Raw genomic sequence first — 13,581 nt, 5'->3', positions numbered from 1 at the left:
TCCTAAGTATAAAATGATAAGTAAAACCAAATGCACTGGTATGGAATGTGTTAGAGAAAACACACAATTTCCAATACAAGTTCGGATTTCACACAACTGGGGGTGGGGGTGGGGGTATTTAAAAAATGTTGGAACACTCTGATTTGTATACCTTCTCACTAGATAACTCAAATGGTTATCATGGTAATAGTAAGAGATATCTGTTGTGTTTACTAAGATGCTACAATTTCTTTTTTAACAAAAAGTCTGGACTTCTAAGTTAAAGACTCAAGTGTACAAAACTTACACAGTAGAGAAGACTAGAGGTATAGGCTTTGAACTAGTATAGGCTGCTGGGAAGAAGGATGTTCAGGAAAGGAACCTTGGACTCACACCCTCAGAAATACATTGAGTTTGATTACTTGCACTTGCTGAGCAGGCACTTACAAGCCAGTCTCCAGAAAAGTCAAAAGAAACCAAGAAAAGATTAAAGCCCCATGATAATAAAAGCCTCCTAAAGCCCCCTGTGAGATCTTCACTCTAATTGGGCAATATCATCCACGACAGCACATCTTCTTGGGGGACTAAAGCCAGGGTATTTTGCCATCTTAGCAGAGACTGCAAGGTGGGGCCCTCATCTGAATGCAGGAAAATAAGTTCTTTATCCCCACTAAAAAGATGTGTGTCCTTTGTGCTAATAGCCTCTTCTGTCAGGCATCACTTTGGTACCATGACCACCACATGAAGCTTATTGCCTCATCAGCCTTAGTCTCAGCCTCTAAAGCAAGAGAACCCTTGCCTCTGACTCCCAACCCATAAGCAACATGTAACACAATACAGACCCTCCACATAAGATACACCAAGGTCCTATAAATAAGATACACCAAGGGCAACAAGTCCTTAAATAAGCAGCTGCCACCAACTGCTCCTTAAATGACCCACCTCACCTAAACTGGACCACAGGTACATCTTTCTATCTAGAGTCTGTACCCTGCCAGGCTCCTGAATCCTGACCACAAAGCAGAGGAGGAAGGGACATTATCACCCAGCCTACTTGCCCTCAGCCTTACAGAGCACTCACATGCCACTGCCTAAAAGAGGTACCCTACTCATCAGCCTACCCCAATTTCTGATCCCAGATCCTGCTAGCCTGCCCTGCCTTGAGATTACCTGGAAACAGTGCTCAGAGGGGGGAAAACAAACAAACAAAAGGCAGACTTTAAACATCCATCTTTTCATTTTTCCCTCCGTGTTAAACAGAAATATTACATAGATATGTAAAATCCATATTTCTTATCACTAAACACTGAAATTCACAGGAGAATTATTTTCATAGAAGACACAACAGTAATATTAAAATGAGGATCCAAGACAAAAGATATACTGATAATGTCAAGATCACCCATGCTGGTGACTGCTTTGCTATTTTCAACATTAATGATGGATTATAAGGAGCACAAACAACTAACTCTGTTCCCTCCTGAAATGGAACTTAAATGAGTTAAGGGGAAAACAAGGCATAAATCACAAAGACAAAAGATACCAACAGCAGAGACAAAAGCAGATGACCCATGTTCAAATCCTGACTCACCGACTTATAAATAAACTTGGGCAAGAGGGGCGGGGTTGGGAAATAAATAAGTAAATAAATAACCTTGGGCAAGTTACTTAACTTTTCCAAGCCTTAGTTTCTTGATCTATACAATGAGAATGCCAACACCTACTTGACAGATATTTGGAAAACTGGGTGAAATAACATGTGTTTGGCATAGTGCCTTATATTTACTAGAACTCAAGAAATGGGAGCTGCTCACACAGCAATTATTACTGTTATCACTATTACTTCCTCACTAGCCACCTGACAAAATTTGCCCAAAACATTCCAGAAGACAGAAGCACATTAGGATGCTTCTCAAAGGGCTTAGAAGATTTAATAAATTAAGATGCCCTTGAAGGTCAAAATTTGAACACATATACACTAAAAGTAAAAGCAAAAAACAAACAAAAGACCTCCCAGTACATAACCAAATCCATCTCTTAAGGAACAGGAATATTTCTTTGCTTTCCTTGCTGAATTCCACATCACTTCACAATTTATTTCAACATTTCACTATTTATATCCTGGAGCAAGATCCATTGCATAAACTAAAACTCATCAGATAAAAGTCCTGCTGTTGGTCTCTAGAGAATAAAACACCAGCAAACTAACTAGTTGCAAAATACCCACATTACTCACATGCCAGTAAACCTATAGGAAGTTTTCAAATATAAATCATATTCAGCAATTCAAATTATTGTAAATGTGAACTGAAATCATTTCAAAAACACTAAATCCAGGGGTGGCTGGGTGGCTCAGTTGGTTAAGCGTCCCAACTCTTGGTTTCGGCTCAAGTCCTGATCTCACCAGGGTCATGAGATTGAGCCCATGTGGGGCTCTGCACTCAGCATGGAGTCTGCTTGACATTCTCTCTCCCTTTCCCTCCGGCCCTCCCCGCCTTTGTGAGTGCATGCTCACTCTCTCTCTAAAATAAAATAAATTTTTAAAAACAAAACATAACACTGAATCCAAAAGAGATCAATTTAACAGTTAGAAAGAATATTGCCTTTGGAATCTGGCAACAGATTCCTTTTACTACCTTTTACTAAATGGTATGACTTTGAGCACAATACCAAACCTCCCAAGCCTCACTTTTCTTACCTATACAACAGGACATTACTAGTTATCTTATAAGGTTAGTATAAGAATTAACTGAGACAATATGCCCAAAGAGCCCCTTAGGAGGCGCTCCAAAACAGAGAACAGCTATAATTACATTACTATTTTGTTCTAAGAACAGCAATTCAGGGTTGTCTACAACTGACTCATTCACAATACCCTCGTTCCTCTGGCTAGCCCTCTCTGTACTTTAACTGTAAAAGTTACTACCTTATCAAAGAGAGGAAAACTCTGTTCTTCAAAAATGATAATGCAGGGGCACCTGGCTGGCTTCGTCAGTAGAGCATGACACTCTTGATCTTGGGATTGTGAGTTTATGCCCCACGTTGGGTGTAGAGATTACTTAAAAGTAAAATCTTTAGTGGTGCCTAGATGGCTCAGTCAGTTAAGTGACCAACTCTTGGTTTCGGCTCAGGTCATGATCTAATGGGGTGTGAGACTGAGTCCCGCCTTGGGCTGTGCACTTAGCTCAAAGTCGGCTTGAAGATTCTCTTCCTCTGCCCTCCTTCCTCACCGTACACACACACACACACACACACACACTCTCTCTCTCTCTCTCTCTCAAATAAATAAATCTTTAAATAAAATCTTAAAAAAAAAAAAGAATGATACTGTAAAGGCAACAAGAATTCCCAAGCGTCTCTAAATACAGGGGCCAAGAACTGGGTGACCCATCATCATTTAGAGGTCAGTTCGTATGTAGCACTGGCCATTGCCAGGTAGCAACCATTTCTTGATAACAAGCCTAATACAAGTACTCATCAAAGGGCAGACACACTGGACAGGCAAGAAAGTTCAACTTTCTGTCCCCATGATCAAATTCAGAAGCAAACATACAACCAACAAATCATAACTAAACCACTTTTTGTAACATGTTTAATAGTTTATTTTACTCTCTGCACTTTTTCATAGTTACAGACACTAATAATTTTTAATTTCTTCAGACATCTAGTAAGAAAGAAAAAAAGGCAGAGTTAAGGAGAAAGAAACCAAATATTAATGTAGGGTGGCAAGCTGGGAAGTATAGCAAAGTTTCTAGAGGGAATCAGAAAAACCCTCTATCTTCCAGAGGAATATATACGACCATCATACCAAGAATGGTATCTGTTCATTCTATAGAATGATGTACACACACACACACAAAATGTGTACACATTTCATAAATTCAGTCCTTGAGATTATTAGGAATATTGCCTACAGAATGTGCCAACGCAATTAAAAATATGCTAGTGAAGAACCTCTGTCAGGTTCTGAGTTCCTTTCCGCAGCCTCCTTTAGTAAACATTTACTGAACACTATATTGTCTGCCAAGACCATCCTGCAACATTTTTGGATTCCTGCCCTCAGAGATCAGTATGTTGGGGAGGGGCAGGAGGAGTCAAGTATAGAAATCACTAATGCAAAAAGTAATGCCCCAGGCATTCTCATTCCCATGTACAGGCTGGCCCTTAAGACAGTCCGGCTGCACAATCACATATATTTTGGTCATTGATTTGTTCGACAAATGACGGCCGTAAGTCAGCTGACAATCCCCGCTTAGGCCCTAATTCCCCTTGTGACTTAAAACAACTCACTTCCTGCACTCGCAGTGGTTTCCTCAAAGACCACGAGACCGAGGGAACTTTCCTCCCTTTCAATTTAAACACTCCTGCCTCAGGCAGTGGCTCCACCCTGTCCTAGTCAGAAGAGGCACCCAAAAAAAAAAAAAAAAAAAAAGATTCTCAGGGGCCAGGAGTCAATGGCGTTGGGAATTAACCACGTTCCTCTAGATTTCTTGACAGTATGACCGTCACACCTCATTCCCTCCACCCACCCTGAAAAACAGGAACTTACTATTCGTTCATTTTTATGAAGCCTCTTCTTTGTAAATTATTCTACATTTGAGATAAAAACAAAAAACTCTTTGCGACACAAAATAAAAACCGTGGGCTCCGGAGTTCCCGATCTGGCTGAGTGAAGGATCAAACGTGAAAAAAGATAATGTACAACCAAAAGTCTTAACCACCACAAAGCCAAGAGTAAGTGAAACGAAGCGGGGGGCCGGGCGCACCCGCGAGTCCACAGCTTCAATGCCGCTCCGGATTCCTAAGGAGAGTACGATCTCGATGCGGGCAAGGGCAGAGACCAGGCACTGGAAGACCCGTGCGGGCGGAAAGGTGGCGGGCTCGCGGGGAGCACCTGCGGGAAGGGGGCAGCAGAAGGAGATCGGGCGGGGCTGGGCGGCTCTAAGGGAGGCTCTGGAGCGGCGGACACCAGAGAGGGGAGAAGGGGAGTGGGCCGGGATCGCCTCAGAGGGGCGCCGAGTGGGTGGCGCTACAGGAGGCTCCACAGGACCCTGGGACGGAGGGACGCTGACCCGGAGGAGGCGGTCCTCTCCGAGGGGTGCGGGGTTGGGCGGCTCTGGAGGGGCCGGCACCAGGGAGGGGAGGCGACGCGGGCCGAGGGCAGTGCCTCCAGAGCGGCTTGGAGCTGGGCCGCTCTAGCCTGGCCGAAGCCGAGGGGGTCCGCTCCGAGCGGCGCGGGGTGGGCTCTAGGGAAGGCTCTGGAGCGTCCAACACCGGGGAAGAGGAGGGCGCGCGGAGCTTGAGGGCTCTAGCGGAGGCTCTGGTGGAGCCAACACCAGGAAGGGAAGAAAGGAGGAGGGCCGGGGGAGGGGGTCGCCTCCGATGGGCGCCGAGTGGACGGCGCTAGAGGTGGCTGGGATCTAAGCCAGGGAGGGGCGGACCGTGGGCTGGAAGGGGGGGGGTCCTGAGGGGTGCGGGGCTGAGCGGCAGTACGGGAAGTTCTGCAGGGACCTACACCCGGGAAGGGGAGGGCGCGCGGAGCGGGGCGACTCTAACCGAGGCTCTACAGGGACCGACGCTGGAGAGGGGCGGGACGCGGGTCGAGAGGGGATCTTCTCGGAGGGGTGCGGGGCTGGGCGGCTCTAGGAGAAGCTCCAGAGGAATCAAATCAGGGGGATGGGGAGCAGAAGGGGGCCTGGCGTCGCCCGGACCGGACCGACACATTTACCTGCGAACTCTCGAGGCGCCGCCGCGGAGCACCGAAGCAAGGCACTGGAGCGCAGGGACGCCGCTGGGGTTCCTCGGCTCCGACTGCCTCACGCCTGCGTCCGGGCCGATGTCCAACGTCACACCACCCCGGCGCGCATGCGCTCGGTCGCGCGGGGCATGCCTGGAATAGTCGCGGGGGCTGCGGTGGAGGTCGTCGTACGAGGGAGGGCAGGGTCCTGAGGCATCCTCAACTCTACTTCATTTTCAACTGAAAAGGAATCGTTTGCACTCTGGTCTTCGTCCAAATACCATCCTCCAATAAGAGAAGCCAGGGCTGTTTGGAGAAATGAGTGGTTCTAGAGCTGTGGCAGGGAAAGTACAACCGGAGTCTGGAGCTTGGTATAGCTCCAGAAGTAAAAAATGCTCAAAGAATAAAATCATGGAGGCCTGTCGAAGGACACAGGAGTCAACCTGAAAGAGCTCCCCATGGCCAAATCTGGAACAATTTGAGCACCAAAATAAATTATGTAGTATTAGATTATAACTTGGAGTATAAAACAAATATAATAGGGGCGCCTGGGTGGCTCAGTCGTTAAGCGTCTGCCTTCGGCTCAGGTCATGATCTCAGGGTCCTGGGATCGAGCCCCACATCGGTCTCCCTGCTCCGCGGGGAGCCTGCTTCTCCCTTTCCCACTCCCCCTGCTTGTGTTCCCTCTTTCGCTGTGTCTCTCCCTGTCAAATAAATAAATAAAATCTTAAAAAAAAAAAAAACACAAATATAATAGAGTCCATTCTTTTGTAAGTAAATGGTTAAATTAATGGGGAGAAGAGAGAAGTCTTTTTTATAGAGGAATTCTAATATCATACCCAATCCAGAGGGGGTATTAATCTCCACCCAAACACCCCTGAATCTGCATAATTACTTCCTCCCAAAGAGTGTGAGAAGGGGAAAAATAACTTTACAGTGGAGAAACCTGACAAACACTACTCAACCATGTGATCAAGATTGACATCAGCCATGGTAAGTCATGTTGATAATATTTACCCTTGACATGATGTAATGAAAAGGTCACTTTTCCTGTGGTCTTCCTCCCCAAAAAATTATAATCCCAATCTAACCATGAGAAAAACATCAGACAAATCCTAATTGATGGATATTCCACAAACTACCTCACCAGTACTCCTCAAAGCTATAAAGGTCATGAGAAACAAGGAAAGACTGAGAAACTGTCAGAGGCAATGGGGGATCAATGGGGTGGAATCCTGGAACAGAAAAAAAGGATGTTAGTGAAAAAATTGGTAAATTCCAAATAAACTTTTGATTTTGATTAATAATAATTACTAGTGGGGCACCTGGGTGGCTCAGTTGGTTAAACGACTGCCTTCGGCTCAGGTCATGATCCTGGAGTCCCGGGATCGAGTCCCGCATCGGGCTCCCTGCTCAGCGGGAAGCCTGCTTCTCCCTCTGCTTGTGCTCTCTCTCTCTGACAAATAAGTAAATAAAATCTTTAAAAAATTAAAAAATAATAATAATTACTAGTAATTTTTAGTTTTGATAATTGCACCATGATTATGTAAGATGTAAACATTATGGGAAACTGAATGAAAAGTATACTAACTTTTCCACAGATTTAAAATTATTCCAGGGGCACCTAGGTGGCTCAGTCAGTTAAGCGTCTGCCTTAGGTCCTGATCCCAGGGTCCTGGGATGGAGCCCTCCATCGGGCTGCCTGCTCAGTGTGGAGCCTGCTTCTCCTCTCCCTCTGCCTGCTGCTCTGCCTACTTGTGCTTTCTCTATATATCAAATAAATAAATAAAATCTTTAAAAAAAAGATAAAATTATTCCAAAATAAAAAAGTTTATTTTAAAAAAAAGAAGACAATAGAGGGAAAAAGGGAAATGTTAGTGATCTTTACTGCTAAACTTTTAAGATGCCTTTAAGCCCCTGTGGTGCATCTGGGCTCAGGGTAGGGACCCTTCCTGGGAAGTAGCCTGAGGGAACCTCCCACAACCCTACTCCTGAAAGGTGAATTCTGTAAATATTTATCGAGCTGTACACTTAAGGTTTGTTTTCTTTTCTGTGATAAATAGCAAACATTTAACTGAGTAAATTTAAAGATCAAATTGATTTTATTCAGCGATTCATGAATTGGGCAGCATCACATCTAGCAAATAGAAAGGAGCTCCAATGAGCTGTAGAAAATGAAAAGTTTTTAAAGGTGGAAAGAGGATAGGAAAAGAAAATTATTGGCAAAGAATGCATTGTTTCAGGCAAGGTAGCCTTCCTAAACAGATCAAAAGGGGTCTATCAAGAGGATTATCTCATTATGCTTACCAGGCAATTCCATGTTGTCTGGTTAAAGGTTATTCCTGGGAGGTTGAAACTACAATTAGATTAGGTATTAAATCTTTTTTGGCTAGTGTGGAATTTAGCACAAGTGACTCCATTTTGAGACTGCTTTCTCATTTTTAACATCTACATGTAAACTTTCACTCTCTTTCTCTCTCCACACACACACACACACACACACACACACACACACACATTAAAAAAAAAAAAAAAAAAAAAAAAACCTTTGAGAAAGCCTGTGGTTAATGGTCTTCAAAACTCCAAACTCTGATGGCAAGAGCTCCTGCCCAGCTCCTCTCTGAGAAGAAATTCAGGATGGGGCATACTGTGATGTCTTCCAATCTAATCTTTTGCAAAATAGCATGACTTAGTCAACAAAGAGTTCAGAGATTGGAGTCATCTAGAATTCTTCCTCGTCCCACCACCCAAGGATGAGCTTGAGCAAACTGTGTGCCATCACTGAAGTTCCTGACTCTCTCTCAGTAAGGCAGTAAGGCTAGCCCTATCTTCTGTGTTAGTTTTAGGTATCTTTCAGGGCTTGGATTTGGAGTGTTCAAAAATACACAAACATTGTCTTCAAGTGATGGGCCTATGGATGACTTATTTCTTCTTCATTCTTTTCTGTATTTTCCAAATTTTCTTCAATTAATCACTTCACACATAATTTTAAAATCACATAGACAATAGGAAAAAAGTAATGTGTGTGTGTGTGTGTGTGTGTGTTTTAAAGTAGGCTCCACGCCTAGCATGGAGCCCAACACAGTGCTTGAACTCACAACCCTGAAATCAAGACCTGAGCTGAGATCAAGAGTTGGCCACTTAACCAATTGAGCCTCCCAGGAGTTCCACAAAAAAGTAATATTTGAATCCAGTTTGGTTTATGTAGATATTCCAGGAGCTGGAGCAGGAAATATCTCCTAGTAAGTTTTCTGGTTTAGTAAAATTGGCTTTCTTTTCTTTTTTTTTTAATTCTCCAATCTCTTTAACACGAATTCAGGTCAAAATAGTTCTCTTAGGCTATTAATAAACTATTTTACCATAGGTGGCAAAGCTCATAAACACTCACCAGCACCATAACTTGTGCATAGTTACAAACACAATTCAATAAATATGAATTGAAAAATCATAGTGTGCCAGTCACTGGTGATATGAAGAACAGCAACATTCAGATCCTAATCATCCTGGACTCCTGGGATTCCATAAATGGAGGTAAATGAAAATCTTCTCTGGAGCGTTCTGACATGCTCGCAAATCACCCAAGTCATTTTGATCCCAACTTGCTGCCACCGGACCCATTGATGCATTTGGATCGGAAGATGGTTGCAGGGCACTCTCACAAGGAGCAGTGCCCAGCAAAATTGGCTTTCTGTCCAAGTTTGCTGACAAGAAAAGTACAGGAGGAAGAAGGCCAACTGTGTGTAAGAACACCTAATTTCCAGCCCCACATCTGCCATAACTGAGTATGTGGCTTCTGGTCTAGAATTGAAATGGGGTTTCAAGGAGCTACACTGGGACTCTGCATTCATCAGTTCCCTGGCTCCATTGGCTCCATAGAATTTGTGGTCCTCAGCTCAATCAAACCAAATTATATGCTGATTAACCCTGCTCCCTTTGCCCCAATTACAAGTACTGAAATTGATAAAAGAAAGTGTAAGATTTTTGTGGTTAAAAAAGAAAATCTAAATAGGACATTGGGTCCCTGGCTGGCTCAGTCAGTAGAGCATGTGACTTGAGATCTCATGGCTATGAGTTCAAGCCCCATGTTGGGTGTAGAGATTACTAAAATAAATAAATAAGGGCGCCTGGGTGGCTCAGTCGGTTAAGCTTCTGCCTTCAGCTCAGGTTGTGATCCCAGGGTCAGCTGGGGAATCTGCTTCTCCCTCTCACTTCTCCCTCTCCCACTGCCCCTCCCCCTCCCCCCTGCTCATGCTCTCACTCTCTCAAAGAAATAAATAAATCTTTTAAAAATCATTTAAAATAAATAAACTTTAAAAAAATTAATAGGACATGAAATAATATGTTGTGCCTCTCCATGCCACACCCCATGATTTGGAATGAGAATCCTAGTGAGAAACAGACTTGGCTCTTTGGTCAAGCCAAAGCCAAGTCTAGTCCAGGACTAGGAAGCTCTTCCACTCTGCCCGCTGCACCTTTGCTCTTCCTAGAAGGAAATTCTAAAACTTTCTTTATTGGGTAGGAAATAATGAGTTTTTGCATATTTAAATTTGACTCTATTTGCGCTCAACATCTACTGAAAAGCGTTAGCTTTCTTCAGATAGTTGAACCCATTTCTTTGGAGGAGAGCAGTTGTGTTTTTGCCCACTATAAACATGAAACTGTCCATTCACACGAGAATGAGGAAGAGAGATGGGGCACAGCTGTGGCACAGGCAGCCTTGCTGTCACTGTCCCTGTTTACAGGCCTATTTCTCACCACCCTTCCCCCTCCTCACCTCACACCTGCTCTGCCTTTTTAAACCATCCACATGAAAGTGAGTCCCTCTCCTCCCCCACCCACCACAGCCTCCACTACTGCTTCAGTTTGCTGTGTTGCTTATTATTTTTAAACACCCACTATCTATTTCATAGAAGTCTAAGGAGAGAAGAGAAGACCAAAGTGTGTTCTTGGTCTGCCGTCTTGAGTCAGAAGGCTCCAACCCGAACTGCTTTCTATCATGCTCAACTGTCTCTAAGAGTCTGGTTAACTGATAATACCCTTAACTTGTTTTCCAGGACTATTCAGGATTCATTTTTTTAAAAATACTTTTTTTGGGGGGTGCCTGGGTGGCTCAGTTGGTTGAGCATCTGACACTTGATCTCAGCTGAGGTCTTGATCTTGGGGTCATGAGTTGCGGCCCCACATCGGACTTTATGTTGGGCATGAAGCCTACTTAAAAAAAATAAATAATAATAAAAAATAAAAATACTTTTTCTTTTACCTAAATAGGGTTTGGAGGGGAAGGGAAGTAGATCCCTATGTTCAATCCTACGTGCTGAACCAAAACCAAACCAAAAATTTTGTACTCTCAAAAACTTTGCCTGCAGCTAGATAGTGAACAGAAAACAGTGCCATTTTCCTATTAACCTCTCAATTTTTTTTAATTTTTTTTTTTTAGATTTTATTTATTTGAGAGAGAGAGACAGAAATAGTGAGAGAGAGAGAGCACAAGTGGGGAGGAGAGGGAGAAGCAGGCTCCCCGCAGAGCAGGGAGCCCGATGCGGGGCTCGATCCCAGGACCCTGGGATCATGACCTGAGCTGAAGGCAGACGCTTAACCGACTGAGCCACCCAGGCGCTCTAACCCCTCAATTTTTATGTAGAAGGAACTCAAATAGATTGACAAGAAAAACACTAAGACTCCAGTACAAAAACAGGCAAAAAAATATATGAGTAAATCAAAAAGCAATGAAACTTTTTTTTTCTTTTTTTTAAAGAGAGAGAGAAAATGAGAATGTGGGGAGGGGCAGAGGGAGAGAGAATCTTAAGCAGGCTCCATGTCTGTCCTGGGGCAGAGCCTGACACAGATGCAGACAAGGAACTCATGACCCTGAGATCATGACCTGAGCAGAAATCAAGAGTTGGATGTTTAACCAACTGAGCCACCCAGACACCCCTGCAACAGACATTTTTAAATGAATCTTGCCTGTAATCTAACAAATGCAAATTAAAACAAATGAAATAGTTTTTTAGTGATCAAATTTTATTTTATTTTTATTTTTTTAAAGATTTATTTATTTGACAGAGAGAGACACAGCAAGAGAGGGAACACAAGCAGGGGGAGTGGGAGAGGGAGAAGCAGGCTTCCCGCGGAGCAGGGAGCCCGATGTGGGACTTGATCCCAGGACCCTGGGAACATGACCTGAGCCGAAGGCAGACGCTTAACGACTGAGCCACCCAGGTGCCCCTAGTGATCAAATTTTAAAAAAAATTTTAATGAAATGCTCGATACAAGAGTTGACGAGACAGTGGTATACAGTGTTTGTGCAAACATAGATTGGTGTAACCTTTCTGGAGTTAAATTTGATACCATCAACAAGTTTAAGTTCATACTCTTTAAATTAGTAATTCTTTGATGCAAAGATCCCATAATATACAGAAACTCCAACCAAAAGTTGTTTACAAGGATGTATATCAGGTGTATAAGAAATAAAAATTAGGGTTGCCTGGGTGGCTCAGTCAGTTAAGCATCAAGTCATGATCCCAAGGTCCTGGGATGGAGCCCTGTGTTGGGCTCCCTGCTCAGCAAGGAGTCTGCTTCTCCCTCTCCCCCTGCCCCCTCCCCTGCCCCTGCTCATGCTCTCTCTCGCTCACTCTCTCAAATAAATAAATAAAATCTTTTTTTAAAAAAAAATAGAAATTAAAATGATCATGAGATAAAATTTCACATCCAGCTGATAGTCAAAAATTTAGAAGTTCATACTAAGCATGACAAATATGTGAAGCTACCAGGGCTTGTATCTTACTGTGGATGGCTTACCTTATTACAAACACTTAGAGAGCAATTTGGCACTATCTAGTCAGTTTTAAGATACAGGTAACCTATGACCAAATAAGTTCTGCTTCTAGGTAAATACCTTAGAGTAGTATTTTCAAACTTTTTGATTATCAGCTACAGTAATAAACTAACTTCATGACCCAATATATAATATATGTAAAAACATATTTATAGAGTTTTACAAAACAATACTTAACCATATCTTGTGCTATGCACTCTATTTTCTTGTTTTCCAGTCCAGTTCACTTTTTAAAATGCACACAATAAATCATTAGATTGATTTCATGACCTGGGACTGATAGTTGGGCTGCTGTTTAAGAGAGGGCTGCTCTGAATATCTACTGCTGCGTACCAACTCACCCCAAAACCTAATGGCTTCAGACAACAATTTATTATTACCATGTCTCATAGTACTCGGGTTGATACTTCCCTTTATGTTAATCAGTAAGATTTAAGTGAAATTATCTTGTTGGAACTTCATTGCTTGTCAATGACGTGAGTGACTTCTTTGCTGCGTAGGATAATAGCTTTTGGATATTAGAAGAATATTTCCTAAATTTTTTGTGCTATTCATAATGTGACAGCTATCGACATCATCCCTTTAAGTTTGATCTACATTATTAATATTTTCTCTATCATATTCTTAAGCCTGTAAAATTAGCAAACAATAAATCAAGCCCTGATTAGTATTACTGGACAAGTCGCTTGGTGTAGATATTCTGACCATGGTTGATTTCAGGTTACAACATGACCTCACGGAGGGGAGGCAGGAAGGGAAGCCCTGCAGCCTAGTCTTATAGAACATTTCCACCAGGCAGGTCCAATAGCGGCAAAGAGCCTCAGGGAACAGGCAACCATAAAATATAAGAATTAGGAAAGGATAAGTTTTTGAATATTTATTTCTTTTTTTTTAAAGATTTTATTTTTTATTTATTTGACAGAGAGAGACACAGCGAGAGAGGGAACACAAGCAGGGGGAGTGGGAGAGGGAGAAGCAGGCCTCCCCACTGAGCAGGGAGCCTGATGTGGGGCTCAATCCCAGGACCCTG

At 43.1% G+C, this 13,581-nt stretch overlaps 1 protein-coding gene across 4 annotated transcripts in view; it reads right to left on the bottom strand.

Annotated features, from left to right (window-relative positions):
- The window catches only part of PLEKHB2 (pleckstrin homology domain containing B2), a 71,645-nt gene extending 65,791 nt beyond the window's left edge, over positions 1-5,854 (bottom strand). For 2 of the 4 annotated variants that reach the window (XM_036076889.2, XM_036076891.2), the window contains exon 1: positions 5,708-5,853. The gene's annotated coding sequence lies outside the window, so the exon portion shown is untranslated. Of the gene's footprint in view, positions 1-4,528; positions 4,638-5,707 lie in introns of those variants that run through there. The other 2 variants (XM_036076892.2, XM_036076890.2) reach the window with 2 other exon arrangements.
- Positions 5,855-13,581: the final 7,727 nt, after the last annotated feature.

Source organism: Halichoerus grypus, chromosome 4 (assembly GCF_964656455.1).
Source record: "Halichoerus grypus chromosome 4, mHalGry1.hap1.1, whole genome shotgun sequence".
Classification (NCBI taxonomy): domain Eukaryota; kingdom Metazoa; phylum Chordata; class Mammalia; order Carnivora; family Phocidae; genus Halichoerus; species Halichoerus grypus.
Note: the sequence above shows the minus strand (reverse complement) of the source record. Positions and strands in the feature narration are given on the sequence as shown.